The 25,108-nt window shown below is 42.4% G+C and overlaps 1 protein-coding gene and 1 long non-coding RNA gene across 2 annotated transcripts in view; one reads left to right on the plus strand and one right to left on the minus strand.

The window, feature by feature from the left end:
- The window catches only part of ZFHX3 (zinc finger homeobox 3), a 423,800-nt gene that overhangs the window by 318,273 nt on the left and 80,419 nt on the right, over positions 1-25,108 (minus strand). The window contains exon 2 of the mRNA XM_082369757.1: positions 3,803-3,882. The gene's annotated coding sequence lies outside the window, so the exon portion shown is untranslated. The remainder of the gene's footprint in view (positions 1-3,802; positions 3,883-25,108) is intronic.
- The window catches only part of LOC309617584, a 54,601-nt gene continuing 29,493 nt past the window's right edge, over positions 1-25,108 (plus strand). The window contains exon 1 of the long non-coding RNA XR_014238066.1: positions 1-25,108. This exon is cut by the window's right edge and continues 4,793 nt beyond it. This is a non-coding gene — a long non-coding RNA (uncharacterized lncRNA).

Consider the following 25,108-nt stretch of genomic DNA (forward strand, 5'->3'; position numbering starts at 1 on the left):
GAATTCTTTCTTAACACTGGGTTGAAGGGGACAGCTTTCCCAGAAACTACAACTTGTGGGAATTTATCCGAAGGAGACAACTGGAAAGATTCATCAAGCACAAGGATGTTCATTAGAGTATTGTTTAAGATAACATAACTATCCATCCGTAGGGGATTAGTTAAATAACTGACAGTACATCCAACACTGGAATGCAACACAGTCATTCAAAAGGAACATGCAAATCTGTAATTCACTGGTGTGGTACGTGTTTGGACAACATGTATAATATGATACCACTGACATAAAATAAGACAAATATATGTATATGTCTGAAGACCAGGCATCTGATAGGATGCCTTTCAGTTTAACAGTGTTTGCTTCTGGGTGGTAGAATTTTGGGTGATCTTAATTTTCTTTCTGCTTTGATCAACTGCTTGCAGTTTAAAAAGAGATTATATATATGTTTTTTATAATCAGAAAAAAGCTTAATGTTAGGTGTATATTTGAGAGAAAAAAAGAGAGCAGCCTTGTTTAATGGCATGTGAGTATCTGTGCTGCTCCGCTAGTGTCCCCAAACCCCTCAAAAAGTCCCAAGGAACTGAATCCGGAGAAAGAGGTTTGGCTGGGTCATGATGGGAACAGGGGGTTGGCTGCCGCAGTGACGCTCCAACTCTTGATTCCCAGGCTATGACAGTCTAATCTGATCATCATTTCCATTGGAACTATGCTCCCCACTAAACACTCAAAGTGCTTCTTCAGATCAATGCTTTCAGTTCATCCCCAGATGACCTTTGTAAGGCAGAAGTGGGCAAGGAACATGAAGTTTCCTAATCTGGGGACCTGAGACACTAGTGCCTATGGGACTTGAGGGAAACCATGGCGCTGCTGAGATCAGCGTCCTGGTCCTTGATCTCTCCACTGAGTGCTTCTTTGCCTAACCCATAGCGCCTCACTTTTAGCAATGAAAGGGAAAAGGTTTGAAAGAATCTTTTTAGTAACTCAGGAGATGGAACGGAAACCTTCTGCCCTTTTGTGCATTGAGATGTTCAAGAACTGGATTATATCTGATGAGAGTGCCAGTTAGGAGAAATGTTCTTGGACCTTGGAAGGCTATTGGTGGTCCCGATTCATTCTGATGCTGCAGAGGACGCTTCCTCCTGGACGTTTGGAGCCTGGGATAACAGTCTTATCCTACTATGAACTACTGCAAACAAGGCAAGGGTTAACTTGCCTGGGTCTCAACATTTTTGTACATAAAACGAAGGGGGAGAGTGGCATCAGTCTTACCTGCCCCAAGGCATTCTTTGAAGGACCAAGTGATGTAACAGATATGAAAGTCCTCATCTCTTTGACTTCCCTCTGACCTTCTCTAGAAGAGTTGGTTGCCCCCACCCCTCGCCATGTTCTTGTAATAGACTACCAGTTATGCTATGGGTCTTGATATCTCTGCCTCCCCAGCAAGGCTCTGAAGAACAAAGTCAAGAATGATTCTGATTCAATACAACCCCATCCCAAGACCTAGCACAGCGCTTAGCACGTGGTAGTTTTCAATTAACGTTTGTTGACCAGGTGAGTGGTACAAAAGTCTGAAACGCTCTTCCAGTGGGAAGCATTAGGAATTGCCACTGTGAAACAGGTGGAACTGTCCTCTTACTGAACAACACACAATTTACTATCCATTTTTTTTTTTAAAAGCCCCACACCTCCTCTCTAAGACTGTTAGAGCACGTGGAATAACAGTAACAACTGCTGACACGTGAGTGATGATTTGTGCCAGGCACCGCACGAAGCCCACTGGGTGAACTGCATCATCTCCTTCTACCGCCCTCACTTTGAGGTGGGTTCTGTTATCAGTTTTCCAGATAATGATGTTGAAGCTCAGAGGATAGTTTGCTTGGAACCCAGAGAGAATCGGTCTGGAATCCATTTTCAAGCCCGAGCTCTTGACCACTTTTCCTGACTGTGTCTGAAACCAATTTGAACCAAAGATCAGGCTGGTTTAGTACCTGCTCATTTTCATTTTAACTTGGGATTTCTACAGAGTCAGGCTCTTTCAAATGCTCTTGCAACCAGTCCGTGTTCAGCAGGTAAAACTGAACAAGGCCACAGGGGAGGCTTAGGTGGGCTGTGTCTCGTCCCCTTGCCTCTGACAACAGCTCACCTTCAGAGCCTCAGCCCAAATGTGGTCCTTTCCTTTGTTCCTTAAATGTTCCCATTTTCTTTTACTTCCCTCTCAGTTTCCTCTTAACCAGCTGAGTGACAGAAACTCAATGCTGACCACTTCATTAGTCAACGACCTCGTCCCCCTGGCCTCCTGCCCCGCTGGCTCTCCTGGGCAGGTTGCCTTATGTCATAAGTCCTTGCTAAGGGTCAGGACCTTGGAGCCATCAGCACTGGGCATGTTGTTTTAATATATATCTAGAGAAATCAGGCCTGTCGGATCACATTAGGCCCTATTTGTGCATCGTACGCCAATCTCCACGGTGGAGATGAACTGTTACCTTTGAAATACAATCATGGCTGGTTACCAGTGAGTACAGAGCACGGATTATATTCCATCAGGGAGGCCCTTCTAATCTGTCTCTCCCCTCATTGGCAGGGCTGCCCTTCTACCTGTACAGAGAATATCCTCACAAACACCAGTGTTGGAAAGGAGCAAGGCTAAGAGATACAGCATGTTTCTAAAACCAGATGTGTTAATGAGCACACGAGGGTCAGTGTGGTATGTGATAGCTCAGCGTCGCGGGAGCCCAAGGTAAACGGGCAAGTTGTTGGTATGGCGCTAAAACTGTAAAGTTGGCAGTCACCATCGGTTGAGGGATTACCTTGTGGCAGGCATTGGATTAAGCATTTTATATGCATTAGCCTGTTTGGTCCTCATAAAAACCTGGAGGTCAATACTACCATTAAACCCACTTTATGGATGAAGAAATTGAGGCTCAGAAAAGTCCAGTGCTTTGCCCCAAATTCACAAAGCAATTAAGTGATGGGGGGCAGGGGGTGGATTCCAAAGCTTCTTCCAACCACGAGGCCACCATGATTTTGCCCTGATAGTATGTGGTCTCTTCTTTGGGGTGGGATTTTAGGTGGTGTTTCCAGAGAACCATAATGAAATTCCCTTTTCTATTTAGGGAGGGGCCCCAAATATCTCACTTGACCCAACAGAAGATTTGTTTTAAAACGGAGTCTGGGACTAAGCCAACCTCCCTTTTTTTTCTTTCTTCTCTGGGATTGGTTTTAAACTCATTCCTACATCCCGTGGGAGTCTGGCTGGACATATCCCTTGACAGGGGCTAGAAATAGCTCTCAAAGCCTATTTTTAAGGAAAATGTGATGTCAAAAAATGAGGCAGGAATGGACACCAAGAAGAGAAAAGAATACACCAGAATGGAGTTAAGGAGTGCTTAACCAGGAAATACTCAGAGACAGGAAGAGTAGGAAGGCTGACAAAAAGATGAAAATTGGCAGAGATGCACTGGGGGGATGGAAGTGCTTTCCTACTTGGGCAGCATATTTCTGTCATATTCCTGTGTTCTGCCCTTAGGAAGCTCAGCCAGGGAAGGTAAGTGCCGTGGCTCTGCTACAAACCCACTTTTCTATCTAGACAAACAGGGCCTGACAAAACACATGCAGAATTGCCCGCTTGCCTCTTTCCTGGAACCTCAAGGCACAATGCAGAGGTGTCTAGTAACACTGCAATTTCCTTTGAACTGTTTGGTTTTGTTTGGTACCCTTGTCTGGTGGGTTAGTCTTTTTGACTGCGTTAACTCACCTGGTATAACATTTTCTTTCATTGAGAATCAAGAAGGCTGGAACTCACCTCTCTGACTCGGGCAAAGCTGGACATCATCCAATCAGGCGCGGCTAGACTTCTGGAGGCTGTAAACGATATCTTCCGAGCTAAGGAAGACAGGAAAGAACAAAAACACTGTTGGGGAGACAATTGGTGAACGTTTGTAGGCCAACTGGTGAATGAGAGACAGGATGAGCCCATCCTTCTTCACTTATTTTTCTTGGATAAAATTTGCATTTAAGGGGGGCGTTTATTAAAGTCGCCCCCACCTAGGCCACTATCACCAGTAAATGACCCAGCTACCTGTGTTCATTCCATGTTGACAAAGCTGGAGAAAAGCACATTCTTTAACTGGAAAAGGAGTCTTTACAAATGCAACTCAGGGCGGCCGACCTCAAGACAGCATCTGATATTAATTAGAAATTATACAACGCTCTAAGTTGAACTAAAGAAATTTTGGTAGAAGGATCAGACAAGAATGAGGAAAATCCAAAGTGAAATCCCGTGCTGATTGAAAGAGACTGCAGCTCCCGCTTCTCTCCCCAGCCACCACGTTACTATATGTCTATCCCAGGGAAAGTGTTCCAGTGGTGTTAGCTACTGAACACTTGCCTCTCTTTCCATTCCCCTTTCCCTGGGTAGCTGTGGTGAGTTGGCTGCCGAGATGTAGCCCTGAACCTATACATCAAGTCTAGGGAAGAGAGAGTTAGAAAGGCAAACATTATCTGGGATCAATATCTTTACAAATCCGAAGGAAACCCCAGCTCCCAAAGGGTTAAGCCAGGGAAGGAAAAGCCATCAGGCTGTTTAGTGAGTTAATGTTTTTATTGATGGGGGGAGGCCTTTAATTCCGTAACAGGAAAAGTGGGGAAAGTGGCAGATTGTTTGGCTGGGGAGAAAGGAGAAGGGAAGAACATTATCTGTATATATGCACCATGCTCTCATTCCCCCTGCATTTAAACCCCTGAAATCCGTGTAATGCACAAGACTTTCTGTAACCTTGAATATTATTCAGTACAAGGTGTTTTTCTTGCTCTTATCCCCCTCCCAAAGTGGAATCCACATCTTTCCCTAACAATTTTGCTATAATGCACATCTCAGACTAATGCTTGCATGGAAGAGCACGTCTTAATTTAACAACCGTGTTATAAAGCACATCTCAAGCTAACTTTCCTAGGATAATCCATATTTCAACCTAACTACCCTGGCATATCACTTCAACCTAATTCCCCTACTGTAAAGTACATTGCAATCTAACACCCTCATATAATGTACATCTCAGTCCATTATTTTGTATTTTGTAAGCCATATTTTGATATGTCTTTTCCATTAAGGAGCAGAACCGTCTGGAGACAATGGCTATCCCTATGCTGAAAGCTTCCGTGGTTCTTACATCGTCCTTTGGTGACAGGCTGCTGATGGATATGCTTCTGAACTTTCACCTTTGCCATCTTGGGTTCAACTCTGGCTTGTTTCTGTACTTCAAGCCTTAAGCCTCCTGTTGGGAACAGGGGTGACCAGGGAGCCCTGCCTGGCCCTGATGGGCCTTCTCTCATGCTAACCAGCAGGGCGGGCCACCTCAAATGATCAGAGTCTACCTCAGGAGAGGGACGTCTGAGGCCAATGTCAGGGTCAGGGGTCAGGGTGTAGCTGCTGGCTAATAGAGTGTGAGCTAACACTGTTGTCAAATTGCTGGGCTGAACGACAATGCCTGCCTCCTGCTGATGACCTTACCCCAGGGGAGGGGGCTATTGGCTTTATTGGAAATCTGCCAGTCTCAGAGGTGATGGAAGTGGCTGATCACGGCTAAAGACTGTTTGATTGTAGATGGAGAGCCAGTTCTGTGGTTGGTCCCCAACTGAAAGGCTTGCAGAGCTGCTTATTGATGGCTGAGTTTTCCACATGTGATGGATTTCTCTTCTGTTTCACAAGCAGCTGTGTTACTGTTCAGTTGTGGAGGTGGGCTACAGTGGCTCGCGGACATGGGATTTTCCGGAATCGAGAGCCACGAGAGGCGATGCTGTCACCGACTTCTGGGATGGCACCAACCTCCTATTGCTGGTTGAATGGGTCTGATTGGTTCTTGAGAGGAAACCAATCCAGAATGAATTGACAATAGATGTAAGAGGTCCTTCTGTTCCACGGCATTTTGGTGAACATGAAAGAAGACGACGAACATGTGTTCTAGAAGACACTTAGTATTCCAACCATCAACAACTCAGCCTCAAATTTTCAACCTATCCCATGCAAGAGGAAGACATTAGATTTACCTACTGGTGGTATATAACCAAGCTAGTAGTGCAATTAAATATTTGAGGAAAAGGAGTTACTGAGGACTCGTGAAGTATAGTATGAAATCAAGAGAGACAAGTACAGGAGGCAGAGAACAAAGTTTAGAGATAAAAAATGATCTTTATAAAACACATATGGATCATGGAGGATCACCAGCTAATACAAACCCCCATTGCAGCCTGCTAAGATAGACAATAAAAGACTAGAAAGCATAAATGGGAGAACAGCTTATTGAAATTGCAAGGTTATTCTCCTCGTGTGTGATACCTTGGGAAAACTCATATAGATATGGTAGCACTAGTCTTTAAGTCTCTAACAGAGATGGTAAAGCATTTGGGGGGAGCAAAGTGAGGTTATGAAGTGAACTTGAAGGGTTTTTCCTAGAGAAGAATCAACTGAGGGTGATTTATCAATAACCTTCCAGTCTATTACATGACAGGACAAGCAATGTGACTTTAATCCAGGTCAACATGGTATAATCGCATAGAGTGAGACTTTGGCTTGACTCTCGTTACCATTTTCACATCTTCAAGTCTCAGTTTTCTTCTTTGTTGAGGGGAATCCTTCTCTTCACCCTCCACAGTTACAAGGAGGATTAATTCAGGTGTAGAACTATTAGCAGAGTACCTGACACAAAGTTCACATTCAGTACATGTTAGTTTTCTTTCCCTTAAACTGTGGCATGGGCTTTCTGATACTGGGCCTTAATAAATATGGGGAACTTGGACAATAAACCTTCCCCTTATGAGTTAGCAAGACAACTGGTATTTAGAAAGTTTAGGTTCACTTGACCACAGGAGGATGACCTAGATCAGAGGTTAGCAAATAATGGCCTACTGCCTACTTTTATAAATAAAGTTTTATTGGAACGCAGCCATGCTCATTCATTTACATATTGTCCATGGCTGTTTTTGTACTACAGTAGTAGAACTGAGTTGTTGTAACAGAGATGGTGTAGCCTGCAAAGCCTAAAATATTTACCATCTGGCCCTTTACGGAAAACGTTTGCTGGCCCCAAACCTCTGACAGTGGAACACTCTTTCTCCCTTTTGTTTGAAAACAAAATGCCATGTTGAAATCCAATATGCCAAGCAGGTTCAAGCAGCAGATATTTCCCGAGGGAGCTAAACTCATCCCTGCTTGACACAAATACTTTATTGTTGGTGGAGCTTCTGAAGGTTCCAAGGTTCCATGGACCAGTTTGAAAACTACAGACTGGAAAAATCCCAGGATATTTTTTAAGGTCCTGGAAACTCAGTGATCTCTTCAGAGATTAGAGAATGGCACAGTAAAAAAAAAAAAATAATAATTTTTTTTAACCTAAATATGTGATGTTGGGCAGGTTGCTTAACTTCTCTATGCCTCAACTTCCTCATTTAAAAAATGAGGAGGGCTTCCCTGGTGGCGCAGTGGTTAAGAATCTGCCTGCCAATGCAGGGGACACGGGTTCGAGCCCTGGTCTGGGAAGATCCCACATGCCGCGGAGCAGCTAAGTCCTGTGTGCCACAACTACTGAGCCTGAGCTCTAGAGCCCGTAAGCCACAACTACTGAGCCCGCGCGCCGCAACTACTGAAGTCCGCGTGCCTAGAGCCCGTGCTCTGCAACAAGAGAAGCCACCGCAATGAGAAGCCTGCGCACCCAACGATGAGTAGCCTCCGCTCGACGCAACTAAAGAAAGCCCGCACGCAGCAACAAAGACCCAACGCAACCAAATAAATTAATTAATTAATTTTTAAAAAATGAGGATATTTGCCTCACAATTTGTTGTCAGGATTAAATGAGATAATATATTTAAAGCACTTGAAATAGGGCCTGGCTCATAGCTAGTGGTCAGCAAATGTTAATTACTATTGCAATTGTTATTAATATTGGGTGCCTTCATTTGCCCCGTGGAGTCTATCTGCATATTGCTCTAAATAACCCTAGCGACATATTCTGCCTATTAGTTAATTCAGTTGCTTACTCGCTCAACACGTATTTTGTGTGCTGAAGTCACCATCGGTAATCAAACTCCAGTCCGTCCAATGCCAGCTGCACTCCCAGTCTCCTCTTGCTCGGTCTCTTTTGGCAGCTCACGTTGGTGTTTATTGCTCCACATCTTCAACGGAGTTTCATAGTGACACCACCGCTCAAAACAACTTCCTAATCCTCCATCTCCGACGGCTCCACAATTAATTTTTCAACTAGCAGTTTGGTTTCAATGCCTACGAAGTAATTAGACCTTAGAGGCTCTTTACTGGAATTTTATCTTGTCAGCGAATGTGAAAGAAACAATAATTATTATTTAATATTTATCGAGTGTCTTCAGTGTGATATGTAGATTCACGGAGGTAACCTGCCTTATTGTTGAAGATGACAGCACAGTACAGTCAAGTGTGTCTTAGCAAGGTAGTCGGACAGTTCTAGAGACCCAAAATAGGAGGTCTGAATTCTCAAATCCTGCCATTTGTCATGCTACTCTATCAAATGGCACATCTTGGGGGTTGAGAGCTTCCTAATTTGTTATCCCTAGGTGCATCCTCTAAAGTTTGATTCCAAAATGGTGAATCCCAGAGAAGACATCCAATGATTTCTGTACCAAGCAGAGGGAGCTCTTTGGGGCGGTAGGTTTTCCATCACTATCAAGAGAATAATGGAATGGACTCAACTACGGATGCCATAGGATGAAGATTTGAGACTCTTTAACTTTATCCTTTATCCCCAGAGATTATGTCAGGTTGCCCAGACCGAAGTGCAGAGCTGCCTGCTGGGGTGGCAGGTGGACAATATCATCTACTGGCTGCTAAGAGTGCCCTCCATGCAGCTGGGGGCCAGTGTGGTCCAGAGACCACCCTTACCAGAAGAGTGACCTTCAGCAAGTTGCTTGATCACCCTGAGCCTCAGTTTCTCCATCAGCAAATGGAAATAACAGTAGTTACCTCACAGGATTGTTTTGCAGATCAAATAAAATAAATATACAGTAAATGGTAGTTGCTGTAGTTATCATTCATATTATTATAATAGAAAAGAAATAGAACCCATAGATCCTGTTTTGGGGTAGCTTACAGAATAGCATGGGTATAAACATAAAAACACAACTTGGAAAATATTAATATATTTACATCTAATTAATGTAAATTAAAATATTAGTTGAAAGCTAAAGGTATCAGGGTGACTCATGGATATGGTTTGCTCTCATGATTTGATGTACATAGATTGTAAACTCCTGAATGACAAGGGTTGCATCCAGTTATCTCTCTATCCCCAGCATTTCATACCTGTTGAACTGAACTGAACTGGATTTCTTTGTAAGTTCAGTAGAATCCTACCAAAAATAATCACTGGAATGATTAAAGGGTGCACAGATGGGAGATGTGAGGGCCACTCAATTCAGTAAAGTACTAAAATCAACATCACTAAAACAAAAACAGAACCCAAACTCTTATAACGAACGGGCAAAGAAAATGGAATATTATTTGGCAATAAAAAGGAACGAAGGGAGGACTTCCCTGGTCACGCAGTGGTTAAGAATCCGCCTGCCAATGCAGGGGACACGGGTTCAAGGCCTGGTCCGGGAAGGTCCCACATGTCACAGAGCAACTAAGCCCTTGCGCCACAACTACTGAGGCTGCACTCTAGAGCCCGTGAGCCACAACTACTGAAGCCCATGTGCCTAGAGCCTGTGCTCCGCAACAAGAGAAGCCACCACAATGAGAAGCCTGCGCACCCAACGATGAGTAGCCCCCGCTCGATGCAACTAGAGAAAGCCGCGTGCAGCAAGGAAGACCCAGTGCAGCCAAAAATAAATAAATACATAAATTAATTAAAAAAAAAAAAGGAATGAGGGAATGCTACAATGCATGGATAAATCTTGAAAACATGCTAAGTGAAAGAAGCCATTCACAAAAGACCACATATTGAATGATTCCATTTATATGAAATGTCCACAACATGAAAATTCAGAGAGACAGGAAGTAGATTAGTGGTTGACAAGGGCTGAGGGGGTTTGGAGAAAAATGGGAGTATGAGTGACTGCCAGAGGGTGTGGGGGGCTCTCCTTGGTGTAGGGGTGACGAGAATGTTTTAAAATTGAATGTGACGATGGTTGCACAACTTGTGAATATACCCCTAACCATTAAATTGTACACTTTGAGTGAATTGCTTGGTATGTAAATTGTATCTCAGTAAAGCTGTTAAGAAAGTTTAAAAAGAATGGGCAAACATATTGAGATATCTTTGGAATACTGGAAATGTAGGTATATCCCCCAAGGTTACTCAATTATACATTTTAGGGTCTAAAAGTTTACAGACAATGAAGTTTACAGACTTTTCAAGAGCGGACATAAAATACAAAACTCATATTTTTGTTTAAAATGCATATAAAGTTCAGACACACACTATATATACTCTTTTCTATGTATAATATATAGATATATGATCAGCTTATTAAGGTATAATTAATATATAAGAAATCATGAAATTCACCCACTTTAGGTATATGAATTTTTTTACAATAATAGAAGTATTTCATAAAAAGAGAAGCATATACATCAATATGTACATCCTAATGGGATTATTAAGTCAATTTAATTTTCTAATTTTTGGTATATTTTCTAAAATTTCTATAATGAGTTTATATTACTTTGGAAAGAGGTAAATGTTATTCAAATAAAGTATACAGCAAAAAGTGGTGAAGGGCATAGAGTCAGTTAACTGGGGCAGCCATCTTAGGGGGGAATGGAGGGTGTGTGGCCTGGAAAGTTTTCTGGATGGGAAAGAAATGTCACATGTGGAATATGGCAAGTGGCTGATATAACAGGGGGCCTTAAGAGGGATGAACCTGGTGAAATGGTCAGAGGCTCGTTGGAAGAAGGCCTTGAAGAACTAGGTGAAGGCTCTGAGTCTGGTATAATTGGTTCTGAGTGGTCAATTGAGTCCTAGAAGATTATCCCAGCCACCCTACCTCCTGGCCCAAGTGACTGAGGGATGCTGAAGGAAATCCACAAGAGACAGACTTTCTGGGGCTCAGGAACAGGAATGGGGTAGCTCCTTCTGAGCAAAGGTTTCCAATGTGTCTCGTTAGTACTGGTGATCTTGGAAGTTACAGTGATCAAAGGGACCATGCCCTCTTTCTGGAATTGTTCCCCACACCGTGTCCCCATATAATCAAGAACAGGAATAGGAGCCAGCAGCAATGTACAAGGTAGGCTAAAGGGGAAAGCTAAAAACCAGGAGATCAGCCAAGAGTCTCAGGGCCCAGCAGGAATGGCAAATGATTTTCAACATGTGTCCCAAATTGGATCCACAGCAGGTAGCTTTGTGATGAGAAGGATATAGCGCCTGCCTCCTGGCTCAGTGGGAGAGGATGTTGTGATTGATGAGTGATGTCTGCCTCGGGTATAGGAGTGGTAAGTGACAGTATCCATGCCATGTTATTTTCCATCCCTGGAAGAGGGGTGCTTCTTGGATTCAGCCTAGCCTCATTTTGTAAGTCCCCAAGAAATCAAAACAAGTCTTAAGTGTCGAGGTCTGACAAAATAGACTTGGAGGTCTAATCTGAATTCCTTTAAATTCCCATGAAAATATTCTAATCCCCATGTGCTCCTTGAATCAAATCCAGGAAGAATTCCCTTGATAACACTGGCCTTGCCTGGGGCCTACCCAGAGCAATGTAAACTTTCTATATCCAGCGCTATACCAGTTAATAGGCTGAAGAATGCAAAAATGGAAAGGATGGGTAAGAAGGGGCTGGAATCTGTTAGTGAGTAGCCTTTCTGTGAGTGATGGATGCAGGTTGCTACCTCTGAGAGACAGCCTTCTCTCACTCCAATGGGAGAGATTTTTAGTACATCCTGGGCATGAAATAACTGTTCATATGTTCCGAGTGATGATGAATTCATTCAAACAACAAGTCAAGACCCTGGATATCACTCAACTCCAGTCAGTCATAACAGCTGACAAATATAAAATATAACACACACCCTGTTGGCCTTGCTTCTCTTTGTCTTCAATATGCATATTCAAGAATCTCATTCCATTCCTGGCTGTCAGAGACGGTGACAGTTGTAGGGGTTTTCTAGCTTTATCAAGGGAGATTATTTTTTAACCTAAATTATTTTCCATTGTAAATGTTTAAATCCATATTAAGTCCAGATTAATGCAGGAAGCAGCTTCAAAGGATATTGACTGGGGGAAAAATAATAATAAATGAAACTGTGAAGGAGGGGACCCATCACAAGGAATATTTCCAGTTTAGAAAAGAAAGTTGTTTGGATTTAAAAGATATCTAAAGAAAATATGTTTCCCAAGGATTGCTGGTCTTTTTTATAAACACTGAAACTTTGTATACAAACTAGGGCCTAGAGTACTTTTTTTTTCATGACTGGAATTAATAATGCAGATAAACCCTAAATAAATCAGGATTAGTGTTAACCACATCTTGAGGTTTAGGATGTTATAGGAAAATGAAAAGAGAGGAAAAAACATTGGTTGCATTAAAAAAAAACTGTCTGGGCTACTGGGTGAGGTGAAGGGGGCTTAGGGAGGGGACCTGGGAAATATAGAGAAGGGAGGACCAGCTGAGCTGAGTAACCAAAGACCCTCTAATCACCACAGCTCTGGAGATGTGTTCAAAGGCTCTTTCCTGACCACAGGCTGTGCAAGATCACAAGTGAAATGCAGTTGCCTGGAAGGGGGAGGGGTGTCTGGGATTTTTGGAGGGCGCTGCTATCAGGCTTTGTTAAGAGGAGGTCAGCTGGACTCTCAGATTTTAGCATCTCCTCAGGAAGCAGGTTCAACTTTCTGGTTGTTAGGGAGCGATCGTTCCCCCTTCTCCCACACCCCACTTGCCAAACCAGCAAAGAAATGAACACATCAAGTCTGGATGTTTGTTCCAACCCAGGAAAACAAGCAGCAGCACCATGTCTCCCAGAGCTCTGAATCTGGGCATAGGGATCATTTTTAGACAAATAACTGAACCTTGGGATGAATTTTAATGAAACCATTTAGATTCTTTGACGTTTCTGCCTTGGGGGTCACTGAAAATGACCCCGACCCATTGATTCCAGACTCTGCTCTCTCCTTTCCCTTACATGAGCCCTAAAGGTTGTAGATGTAGAAGACTGAGTCCTTTTCCTCTGGCCATCATTACAGGCTTCATTCCTAGTAAATACCTGTCAGTTCTGAGTAAAGAAAGAAGTATTCTTAACCCCAAATCACATGGTTGCAGAGATTTCAGCCTTCAGTGAGGAGTTAGAATTGAGGCAGTCATTGCAAGAGCGGGAACCTGCTCCCCACCTTTTGGCCCAAATTAACTCAGAATGGTCCAGCTTTCTCACTTCCCTTTGGTGCTGCTGCGCTGGGGCCAGTTGGATTTCGTATCCACGTGACACGACTCCCTGCTGCGCCTGCTTCAGCCTGCCTCTCTTCAGTAAACGCACAGACCTCACTTTGGTCCTAATCTTCAAGCAACCAGGCTGGTCTGAGGTTTTTCAGAATTTGGGGAGTTTTGAGAGATCACGTCTCCCATCTGTTTCCTGTTCCGTTTTTCACCACTTCCTCTTCTCTCTCCTGCACCACTGACCGGGCACACACAGCCGCTGGACAGTCTCTCCCTGTCTGTGAAATAACAAGAAGAGTCTGTACAGACGATTTTATTCTCCTCCAAGGTTTGCCATTCAATCTCCCCCAAGACACACTAAAATGGAAAGAAATGAATGACATGGGGGTGGGCGGCTCCTTTCTCAGCCCTGGATGTAGTTGTTATGTAATCTCTATGGCCATTTGCGGTGACTTCGCCGTAGGTTGAGTACAGAAAAAGCAAATACATTTTTCGGACCTCTTGATAGTTACCATGGTAATTTGAGATTTTGGTAAATAGAAATATGTTCTGGGGAAAAGGTGTAGGTCAGATACAAAACGTTCAACCTTCAGAAAACCTTGTAATACTAAAGACAGGTGAAGAATGGAAGAGATATGGTTAGTGAAAGTCTTTAAAAGAAAAAAAACTAAAAGGTAAGCTTGTGGAAATGAAGAAGGATGAATAGAATTCCAGCATAAAAATAAAGAAGGACTTTTTTTTTCAGTTGGCACATATACCCTCAAAACAGTTCCACTTGCTCCAAAGCAAAAACAGCACACATTTAAGGGTAAATAATCCTTGGGGCTTTAGGTTTTAGTGGTCAATACAAAGGATGTTATTCCTACACGAAATTGGGAGCATCTCCTAGACACAAGGACTCTGGTTTCCAAAGAGGAAGTTGGGTGAAAATAAAGTTTTTACCCCAATCTCTCAACCTTCCATGTAAACAGAACTGCCAGTGGTGACAAGATGCAGCCCATTTCAAATGGATGCCGGTGATATAATGATACCCACACATATTTCAGATACACGTTGTTACGCCATCATACAGAGTATACATACATACACAAATGTTTATTTATTTATTTGTAACTTTCGTTCCTGGAATGCAAAAGTCAGGCTCATTTTATGAACTATTTGATAGGTAGGTGAGTAGATCCCACTTAAAGAAGTGATTTGGCTGTACCTATTTACATTACATAAATTGGTACAGTCACTATGGAGAATAGTATGGGGGTTCCTTAAAAAACTAAAAATAGAATTACCATATGACCCAGCAATCCCACTCCTGGGCACACATATATCAGGAAAAGATGAAAACTCTAATTCAAAAAGATACATGCACCCCAATGTTCATAGCAGCATTATTTACAATTGCCAAGACGTGGAAGCAACCTAAATGTCTACTGACAGATGAATGGATAAAGAAGATGTGGTATGGGCTTCCCAGGTGGTGCAGTGGTTAAGAACCCATCTGCCAATGCAGGGGACACGGGTTTGAGCCCTGGTCCGGGAAGATCCCACATGCCGCGGAGCAACTAAGCCCGTGCGTCATAACTACTGAGCCTGTGTGCCACAACTACTGAGCCTGTGCTCTAGAGCCCGCGAGCCACAACTACTGAGCCCACGTGCCACAACTACTGAAGCCCACACGCCTAGAGCCCGTGCTCCGCAACAAGAGAAGCCACTGCAATGAGAAGCCCACGCAGCACAACAAAGGGTAGTCCCCGCTTGCCACAACTAGAGAAAGCCTGTGCTTAGCAACAAAGACCCAACAGAGCCAAAAATTTATTAATTAATTAAAAAAAAAGATGTGGTACATATTAATATATACAATGGAATATTAGCCATAAAAAGAATGAAATAATGCCATTTACAGCAACATGAATGGGCCTAGAGATTATCATACTAAGTGAAGTAAGTCAGACAGAGAAAGACAAATATCATGATATCACTTACATGTGGAATCTAAAAAAATGATACAAATGAACTTATTTACAAAACAGAAATAGACTCACAGACATAGAAAACAAACATGGTTACCAAAGGGGAAAGAGTGGGGAGGGATAAATTAGGAGTTTGGGATTAGCAGATACAAACTACTGTAAATAAAATAGATAAACAACAAGGACCTACTGTTAGCACAGGGAACTATATTCAGTATCTTGTAATAAACTACAATGGAAAGGAATAGAATTGTATATATTACATACCTATATCTGAATATATATATATATACACATATCTATATCTGAATATATGTATATATCTGAATATATACATATGTATCAGAATTACTTTTCTGTACACCTGAAACTAACACAATATTGTAAATCAACTATATACTTCAGTAAAAAAATATGAAAAAAAAAGTGATTTGGGACACTAAAAGAAAATCATTTTTTCTTTTTCAGAGATGATCATTGGAGACAATGAACTAGATTGCAAAGCATACTGGAACGGATTTTCAGAGAACTGCTACCATGAGTCCATCATTCTTTCAAGCTGATATCTCCCTAGTAGGTAGGGCTCTCTTGAAGGAAGCCTTTGCTCGGGGCCCAGCCTTCCCAGCAGTTGTTTCTAAAGCATGGCCAGGAGTGCCTGACTCTAAAGTCTAGCCTTTCACAGGCAGGAGGACAAGTCACGAACAGGATCCTTTAGAAGCCCCTAAGGTGCTGCACCACCCATACCCTTTCCTCTCCCAACAGATGGTGCAGAAATAGCTCTAAGTTTGGGTTAATGGCAACTGCTAAGTCCTGGATTTCCCGTGCCAATTCTTACTTAAAATGCCCTCTGCCATTGTCAAAGCTTGCGTCAGCTGAGCTCTCAGACATGGACTTTTGTTCTGGAAAGGACAGTCTCTATGGCCAAATCAGACATCAGGGCTCATCACAGGTTAACTTCATTCTTGCTTGATGATAAATATGGAGAAACTGACCTGGGTGATTTAGGGAAGTTTAGTAAAGAAATGGCCAGTTAGCAATAGAAATTTTATCAGGAAGAGGTAACAATTATACCACTTTCCTGCTCTCTCTTAAAAAAGGAGTCAATTCACCAATTTTCAGCAGTAGTAGTTCATTATTTCCAATTTCACATAATTGAAAATTAGAAAGTTCTTAAAGTTTGAACAGTGGTAATTAAATTTGAATTGGATGTGATACTTGTAATTTTAAATGCTTGAATTCTGAGAGGAAAAACTGTGTAATGTTGTTGGCCAAATGACCCTAGTCATTAAGATTCCTATGGCATTATTTAGTTAGTTGGCTTTTTATAACACCATGAGGTTTGCTGTGGGATGAAGAAGAAGCCACTGGCCTCATAAGGAGGAGAAGCATTTTAGAGAAGAACCCCGAGTGAGAGAAGCAGCCCCGAAGTTTCTACTAATAGTTCGCTTTAGCATTTCTGGACTCCTTGAGATCAAGGAACTGAGAGATGAGTCGAGGAAAATGAACAGAAATAACTGTTTTTGTGAGGCCAATGGAAACCACGTTCAGATCCAGGAAAAGAAAAATGAGACAGGAAAGGGAGGGTCACATTTTTTAAGGAAATCATGCAGTATTTTAGTAATCTTTTGTTGATGAAAAAAATAGCGCATTAATTATGTCCTGAGAATGGGGCGTGGCTGGTCTTCAGTCTTTCCAAAGCTGAGCCTGCAGTCTAAGCATTTACCACTGGAATGGAAACTTGGGCTTCTGCTCTCTGACAGGGTCCTGGACATACACCGCTGAGCACCTCCGCAGAGGCAGAAATCTGTCCCACGCAGGAGTTCAGGAGAGAGGAGGCTATTTTACAAGACAAGTGCTGACAGCCAAATAGTTTAGGGTCTTTATAAGACTGGTAGTATTCGGCCAATGCAGAGTAATGAAATTGGATATGCCAACAAAGATATCTTTCTCTCTCCTTCCTCCTTTCTTTCTCACTTCCTCCCTTCCTCCCTCTCTTTCTTCCTTCCTTCTTTTCTTCCTTTCTTCCTTCCTTCATTCTTCTCTCTCTCCTCCGTTTGAAGACTTTTTTCATCAGTAGTATATATTTATGAATTTCTTTCACAGTAGTTCAAACATTCACGTTCAGACAAGTATAGCGTAAGCCCAACACCAACCCTTAGCTTTCCAGATCCTTTCAGCAGAATTAAGTAGAAAATTGCCACTTCCTTTAGAGGTGCAAGATATATTAGCCATACGTTGCTGTGGTAGTAAAAATGGTCACACACCCACCCCCGCCCCACCTCCTTTTACCTGTGCTCTTGAGCAGTGCCTCAGAGATGTGGTCTGGCTGTGTGGCTTTCTTTGGCCAAAGGAACAGTAGCAAATGTGACACAGCAGAGGCTTGAAAAATGCTTGTGCGTTAAGGCTGGTTCTCTTGCTGCCCTTTGAAACCCTGAGGCCACCATGTGAAGAAGCCCGGGCTAGCCTGGTGAAGGGTGAGAACAGCACTTCAGTTGACAGCGAGCCTACTGCCAGCCATGAGAGTGAGGCCATTCTCGTTTCTCCATTTCAGTCAAACCAGCTCCAACCAGCTGCACTGTCTGGCCAACCCACAGAATTGTGGGAAATGACTGACTGTTTTAAGCTACTAAATTTGGGGGTGGTCTGTTATATGGCAAAAGCCGTGTAACAAACGAAAACCAAGCTCGTTATTTTTCTCCTTTAAGCTCTGTTATTAGACATCTGTCCTTGAATGTAAGGCATTCTTTGGATATACGATTGTTAACTGCTACCCAATGACAACCCTCCCTTTCAGGTTAAGTATCTTATTAAGTTTTCCTGAGTCGTCATTGTGGTCATTTGTAAGGGTTGCTTCTAATGTGCTTGTGGGCTAATTTCATGGGAAGCACTGTTCCTTATCCTAGTGATCAGGGGCAAGGTCCTAAGGGTGAGAACTCCAGCAGGGCTCAGCGCACGTGCTTTGCCACCCCTCCTCTTCCTTAGCCCACAGGCATGTTTTCTAATCTCTGAGGCTGGTTAAATCCTTACTTCTATCTTCATGTCCCTTATTATTGTTATGGTCACCTCACTCCCTAATGGCCTCCTTCCAGTTGGCGTCTCTCTTACCATGAGTGTACAAAAGAAAGGATATTAGTGTTGCTTTTCCCTTCTAAGTAAAATAGGTATTAAGTAAAATAGGAATTCTGTCATGGCATGCTTATTCTTTTGGGGGGGCCATGCTTATTCTGGTGTGGGGGGGCCAATCCTAGCCCCTCCAAATGGTTCTCTCATCCCTAGTCTCCCTTCTGTTCCAATCCATTCTGGATTCTACCTCCATCGTGCTATTGCTCCATTATTTATGTGTCATTTCATTCCAAAAATGCTCCCAGTGACTTATTATCGGATTAATCCTTTCACAGCACTGACCTCAGAATGCCACTCTCTGTTCAAAAGTTCTAAGTGGGTACCCACACTCTGTGGGTAAAGTCCCAATCCCTTGGCCAAACCTTTAGGGCCTTCCAGAATTTGCCCTCATTCTACTTTACCAACTGGGCCTCTTTTTATTCCACATATAAACACACTACAGCCAACTGCTCTGAGACAAATCTCCCTCATTGTCTGTTCCAGATTCTTATGTTTTCCTCTTTACAGTCACCGTTACCTTTTAAGGTTAGGCCTGAGGGACCCCTCTCTCCTCCATGACATTCTCCACCACCTGGGCCTATCGAGCGGTTCAGCTCTTCTGAGTCCTTCCAGCCCTTTGAGTGTCCGTCACTCATCGGTTATTGATGACACCCAGTGTGTACAGTCAGTTATCATGCTTGTGTCTTCTAAGCCTTCCAGACTTCATTATGTGTTCCTTGCGGGAGACACTATATGTCTACGTATCCCCTGAAGTGCCTAGACAGTGCTATGTTTAAGGCTGCTGCTTAATATACAGCCAGAAATGCACTGGTTTCCAACCTTTGAGAGCAGTATTTCACAAGGTGCTGCTCCTGCATTCTTGCACAGAGTGACTTTGGGTGCTTGGTGAATACTCCGTCTCCTGGGCTCCTCAGACCTATTGAATTTGCCTATCTGGGCTAAGGCCCAGGAATCTGCATAGTCAACAAACTTCCCCAGGGGATTTTTATGTTCATAAAAATTTGAGACTCCTCTTTTTTCTTAATTTTATTAAAAAAAAAATTTTTTTTTTGGCCATGCTGTGCAGCATGCAGGATCTTAGTTCCCTGACCAGGGATCTGACCCTGCAGTGGAAGTGCGGAGTCTCAACCACTGGACCAGCAGGGAAGGCTCTGAGACTCCTTCTTTTACTGCAGGTCCTCAAGGGAGAAAATGCAATCCATATATGTATGGCCTGGTGGACCTCTGAACTTCTTTATGTAAAACTTAGGGATCCTGAACTTATTTAAACTTCTAGAATCCAGAACTGAGATTTTCTGGGGGTGGTGTGCCCTTGGAGAGAAGGGTTTGAAAAGGCACGATGATAAGATGATAATATGATTTATATTGGGCAAAATCGCATTGTTCTTATGACATAAACTACAGAAAACTGGAGCATGACCAAATCATCTTGGTTGGTGTGCTGTGCAAAAAACTGCTGAGCTATAAGCTTTATGACTCTAGGACCTTATTTCTCCTATGTCCCTATGTCCAAGGTAATATGTGGCACACAGCAGACCCTCAACACATAGTTCTTGACGTTGAGTAATTCTTATAACTAACTGGCATTTATAAATGAAGGTTATGTATATATGTCCTTGATAAGTTCACTTAAACACTGTGGATGATGGGAGTTCCCTGGTGGCTTAGTGTTTAGGATTCTGTGCTTTCACTGCTGTGGCCCGGGTTCAATCCCTGGTCAGAGAACTGAGTTCCCAAAAGCCACATGTGGTGTGGCCAAAGATAAAGAAAAGAAAAAAAAAAACCACACTATGGATGTACGAACTTCACTAATAACTAATCTATTTTTAAAGTGTATCCCTACAACTTGCCTGGCGGTCCAGTGGTTAAGACTCCGCGCTTCCAATGCAGGGGCCGTGGGTTCAATCCCTGGTCGGGGAACTAAGATCCCATGTGCTGCGTGGTGTGGCCAAAAGATATATATTTTGGTGTCGAATGCTTAAATTATAAACTTCTAGTTCATATCAAGGGAAAAGACGGTATATACTACAGATTATTTTTTGATAAGGATAAGTTAATTTACTTTTTTTAAGGAAATGCCTTTAAAAAATTAACAGCTTTATTGAGATATAATTTATATACCATAAAACTTACCCTTTTAAAGTGGCCTTAGTATTTCACAGAGTTGTGCAACAGTAACCATTGTCTATTTTTAGAACCTTTTCATCATCCCCCAAAGAAGCTCCATTCCTATTAGCAGTCACTCCTCACCCTTCTCTACTCCGCGCACCGCGCTCCCACCAGCTCCTGGCAACCACAAATCTACTTTCTGTCTCTATGTATTTGACTGTTCTAGACACTTCATATAAATGGAATCATAAAATATGCGGTCTTTGTGACTTGCTTCTTTCATTTAGCATAATGTTGTCAAGGTTCATCCATGTTGGAGCATGTGTCAGTACTTCACTGCTTTTTGTGGCTGAATAATATTCCATTGAGTGGACAGACCACGTTGTGTGTATCCATTCAACAGTGGATGGACGTTGGGGTCGTTTCCACTCTTTGGCTATTATAAATAATGCTGCTCTGAACATCTGTGTGCAAGTTTCTATGTGGACATAGGTTTTCATTTCTCTTGCATATATGCTTCAGAGTGGAATTCCTTGGTCATATGTTTAAAGAATTATCTTTTATTTCTGTGACTTTGACTGCTACTACTGCTGCTATTACTGGATGTTAATAATTACTGGACATTTACTGTGTCCTGAGCCCTATACTAAGTTCTTCATATACCTGGACTCATTTAACCCTCACAAAATTCCTGTTTCACAGAAGGAAACATTGAGGCTTAAAGAGGTTAAGCGACATACTCAAAGGCTCATAGATTTGAATTAGGTATCACTCTAAGCCCTGCTGCTCTAAACCACTATTGTACTTGCCCCTGGAGTGTCATATTTCCACAAATAAAAATATTTATTTTCAGATGAATCTAAGTGGGAAACAACAGTGAAGTTATTCTAAACTCAAGAATAATAATAAGAATTGCCTCTAAAGAATGTCTTTGAGTTCATTTATAACTGTGTCCTTAGGAAAGACTCAGGCTACCCATGTTCCTGGCCTTCTACGGCATTACTTATGCAGAGCTCAGATTCCAGGAACATGTGGCCTTCAGGTATTTTCCATAGGTTTTCCCTCAGGATTTGACAGTGATCAGTGGGCAACGTTTCTCCTACATTCATGTATTTGACATGCAGATGGCCATCTCTCATTCTGTTAGGACTACGTGTCTTTTCTCCTGATTTAACTCTTCAGGGCATTTGGTCTGGCTTGGTTACCTAAGTTCATCAATTCACAAGAAATATATAATTTTCCCATATGATAGTTTAATCTAACATGTATGCACTAAACCAGGTGCTGGGCTCGGAGAAGTGGGCAATAGGGCATTACAAACACCTAACAAAGACTCTTGCCCTTGAGTGATTCAATTATACATATACAGTATTTATTCTTTTTCAAATTCTTTTCCCATTTAGGTTGTTATATAATATTGAACAGGGTTCCCTGTGCTATACAGTAGGTCCTTGTTGGTTATCCTTTGATTAATTTTTACACCAACGTTTCCATTTCCTGAGTCTCCATGTCCTTAACTAATACCTGGCTGTGACAGGTTGAGTCATGGGTTGACTATCAGTTTTGATGTAAGGTTGTACTTAAATGCTGCCAAGTGAAGTACAAGCTGAAGACATAGATGTGCTCATCCCTCATCCCCTTGAGAGCTTGAACATCTTAGGTCTTTGAAGGCCCAGTTCATCTCAAACCAAAAACAGCTAAGGAGTAGTTGATACTCCTTAGAAAGTCTGGAGTAGAGCCAACACTTATTGAGCGCTTGCCATGCGCCAAGCACTCTCATTAACCCTTTATGTGTTTAATCCTCACAGTGACCCCAAGAAGGAGGTACTATTATTCCCTATTATACAGATAAGGCAAATGAGTCATGAGGGTTAAGTTAACATGCTTGAGGTCAGATAGCTAATAAATGTCAGAGCTGGGATTTGAACCCAGGTGGTCAGGCTTCAGAGCTTACATTCTTATTCACTGTACTATTACATACCACCACTCACCAACAAGCATGGGGGTGTGTAATTTTGAGTCATGCTCCAGAAGACAAACCAAAAACTGCTCTGCATAAACTTCAGGGGAAATGACCATTCTCTTCAACATGGCTATGGTCAGATTTAGAAAGCTGTAAGCACAGGCCTCAAAAGTTCCTAATAGGTTCTCAGGCCTACAGCTAAGTCAGAGGGAAGATAGGAAGCACAGGAGAAATGTATGGTCCATGATGGAATTACCTCAGCCTGGAGGCAAAGTGTGACAGCATCTCAGACGAAAAATGGGGATAAGTTCTTATTTGGGAACCAAGGTGAGAAAAGGCGCAAGTGCAGAAAGGTTTCAATAGGCCTCCAAGAACGACTGCACAACTACGCCAGAGCCCCTGCATTCTTCACTTACCACACTCAGCCCCATTGAAATCAGCTACGTGCAACTCAGCCTGGCGCCTAGTCTAAACTCACATGCGTCCTGGCCTGGCTTTTGCTTCTTTCTGGAGTTGTTACGGAAGAATCGGATATTGACAAAATAAAATGGCAGACTTGGGTTCGTGGAAAATGCAATCAGACGTGGTCAGAAAGCAGAACGCGCCCGCCTCTCTCAGAGCAGCCTGGGTCAGTCCCATTAATTTCAAGTCACTGGACTGGACTCAGTGAGTGGCAACCCACTAGAGTCTTTTCTCTCCACTCCTCGTGACCAAAGTAAGAGCTCAGCTCTGGGGCAGGGCTTTGCGTTTCATTACCTCTCTTGGGCAAATCTTATGAACTGAGCCTCCTAGAGAGTAAGGTTTGAGAATAGAAAGAACTGCCTAAGATATCAAGGAAAAAGTGAAAGCCATTTAAGAGAACAGGACAATTCCCAATAATGACATGGATAGTAGAGTCGAAGGTAATTATATTTTGTACCAGATCGGGGATAATAAAGAAGAGTATAGTACAATTCAGAATGCCTGGAAGACATTAAGGCTGTGGGCCTAGTAACAGGCTTATGTAATTTAATGAGCAGAAATATAAGTTATAAAACAAGGAAGATAAACTAAGAAACAGGAATATTCCTGAAGGGCTTGGGATGGGCTTTTGGACGATGAGGTAGATATTGCCCCAAATAGAGGGTTGTGTGGAGCCTAAGTAAATTATTCTCACTCCTGTGCAGCGAATATCAAGGCTTTATCTCAACACTGCACTCAGTTTGAGCTACTTATTATAAAATAAAAATGGACATACGAAAATGGTCAGAAGCCCACTCTAGAAGTCAGCGCAACACGCAGATTTACAGGGCTTCCAAAGTTATGAACAGCCTTGACTGTAGCCCTCCAAAAGGAAAAGATTCAGAGTCGGAGACAAATCAGAAGGTAGCTGGGAATGATTGTAATGACATTTTCCCCAGTGACAGTATAAAGTAGAAAGAACTTGACCCTGGCAATGATTTGGAGAACATTTTTTGATACTTTAAAGAAGTTATGTAAGGACAAAGCCACCAAGAAGGCAATCAACTCAGTGAAACCAATGAATAGAAAGATCTGGAACTGGGCAAGAGCTTTGGAGCAAATTCACCAGGAGGGAAGCTGGAAGGTGGCCTGTTGCCCGACTTTTAGGGTTAATCTCCCGCAAGCTCCCTCCGATTTGGGGGAAACTCAAGGAGGATGTTTTCTCTTTCAAACATTTGAAAAAGCTATTTTCAGCTGCTTTTAGGAAGGGAGGAACAAGAGCATTCCTCTCTGAAACCACAAGAAACCTTCATGAATACGGCCAGAAATTGAAAGTAAATTTGTTATTATGCTGCTTACGTGATTCAGGCCTTTTCAGAGTCACCTGACGACCCTTCAGACAGGGAAAATCTGGACACAATAAAAGTCTCCTTAGAGTGAAGTACCTCCGAATGTTGCCTACCTTTATGTAACTGATGAAGCAATGCAATGCACAGCACCTGCATCATGGTTTTAGCATTTAAAATATAACACTGAATTAGATCAGTCTGATAAATTAGCTCGAAACTATAGCCACAGTCGCTTGCCCATTGGAAGAATTTCTAGTAGCTGTTCTGTTCTCTGCCTTATAAAGACTCTACTATGAGGGTCCAGGACTGCTGTAAGGGGAATGTTTTGTTGTTGTTCTTATTGCTAAATTGGGGAAAAGAAAAACTGGTTTTGTAACTGTACTGGCCTTCTGAATTACCTGATAAACAACTCTGAGTAGTAAGATTGGAAATTCTCTTAAAAATTTTTGCACATTATTTGGTTACAGTCTCCATATGGCAAAAAAGGCGAGGAGAGAAAACCTTCCATTCCACGTCTCCACCCGCCCCCCCCCCCCACAACCACATATTTAATCCATGCGCTTATGTCAAACTTAATTACAGGACTTTTGGCATAAAATAACAGTCCACATCCTCAGAGAGAAGAACTTAAGCAGTTAATATGTGCGATTGAGTGAAATTGCTTTGCTGAATGTTTATGAGTAACCCAAGACCAGTGAAATGTGCTGATATTTTAACCATTTCAATGCTGAACTTGTGCCAAGAGGCTGTGGAATAGGAAAAAAAATAAT

The sequence above is a fragment of the Balaenoptera borealis genome, assembly GCF_965194805.1.
Source record: "Balaenoptera borealis genome assembly, chromosome: 19".
NCBI classification, from domain to species: domain Eukaryota; kingdom Metazoa; phylum Chordata; class Mammalia; order Artiodactyla; family Balaenopteridae; genus Balaenoptera; species Balaenoptera borealis.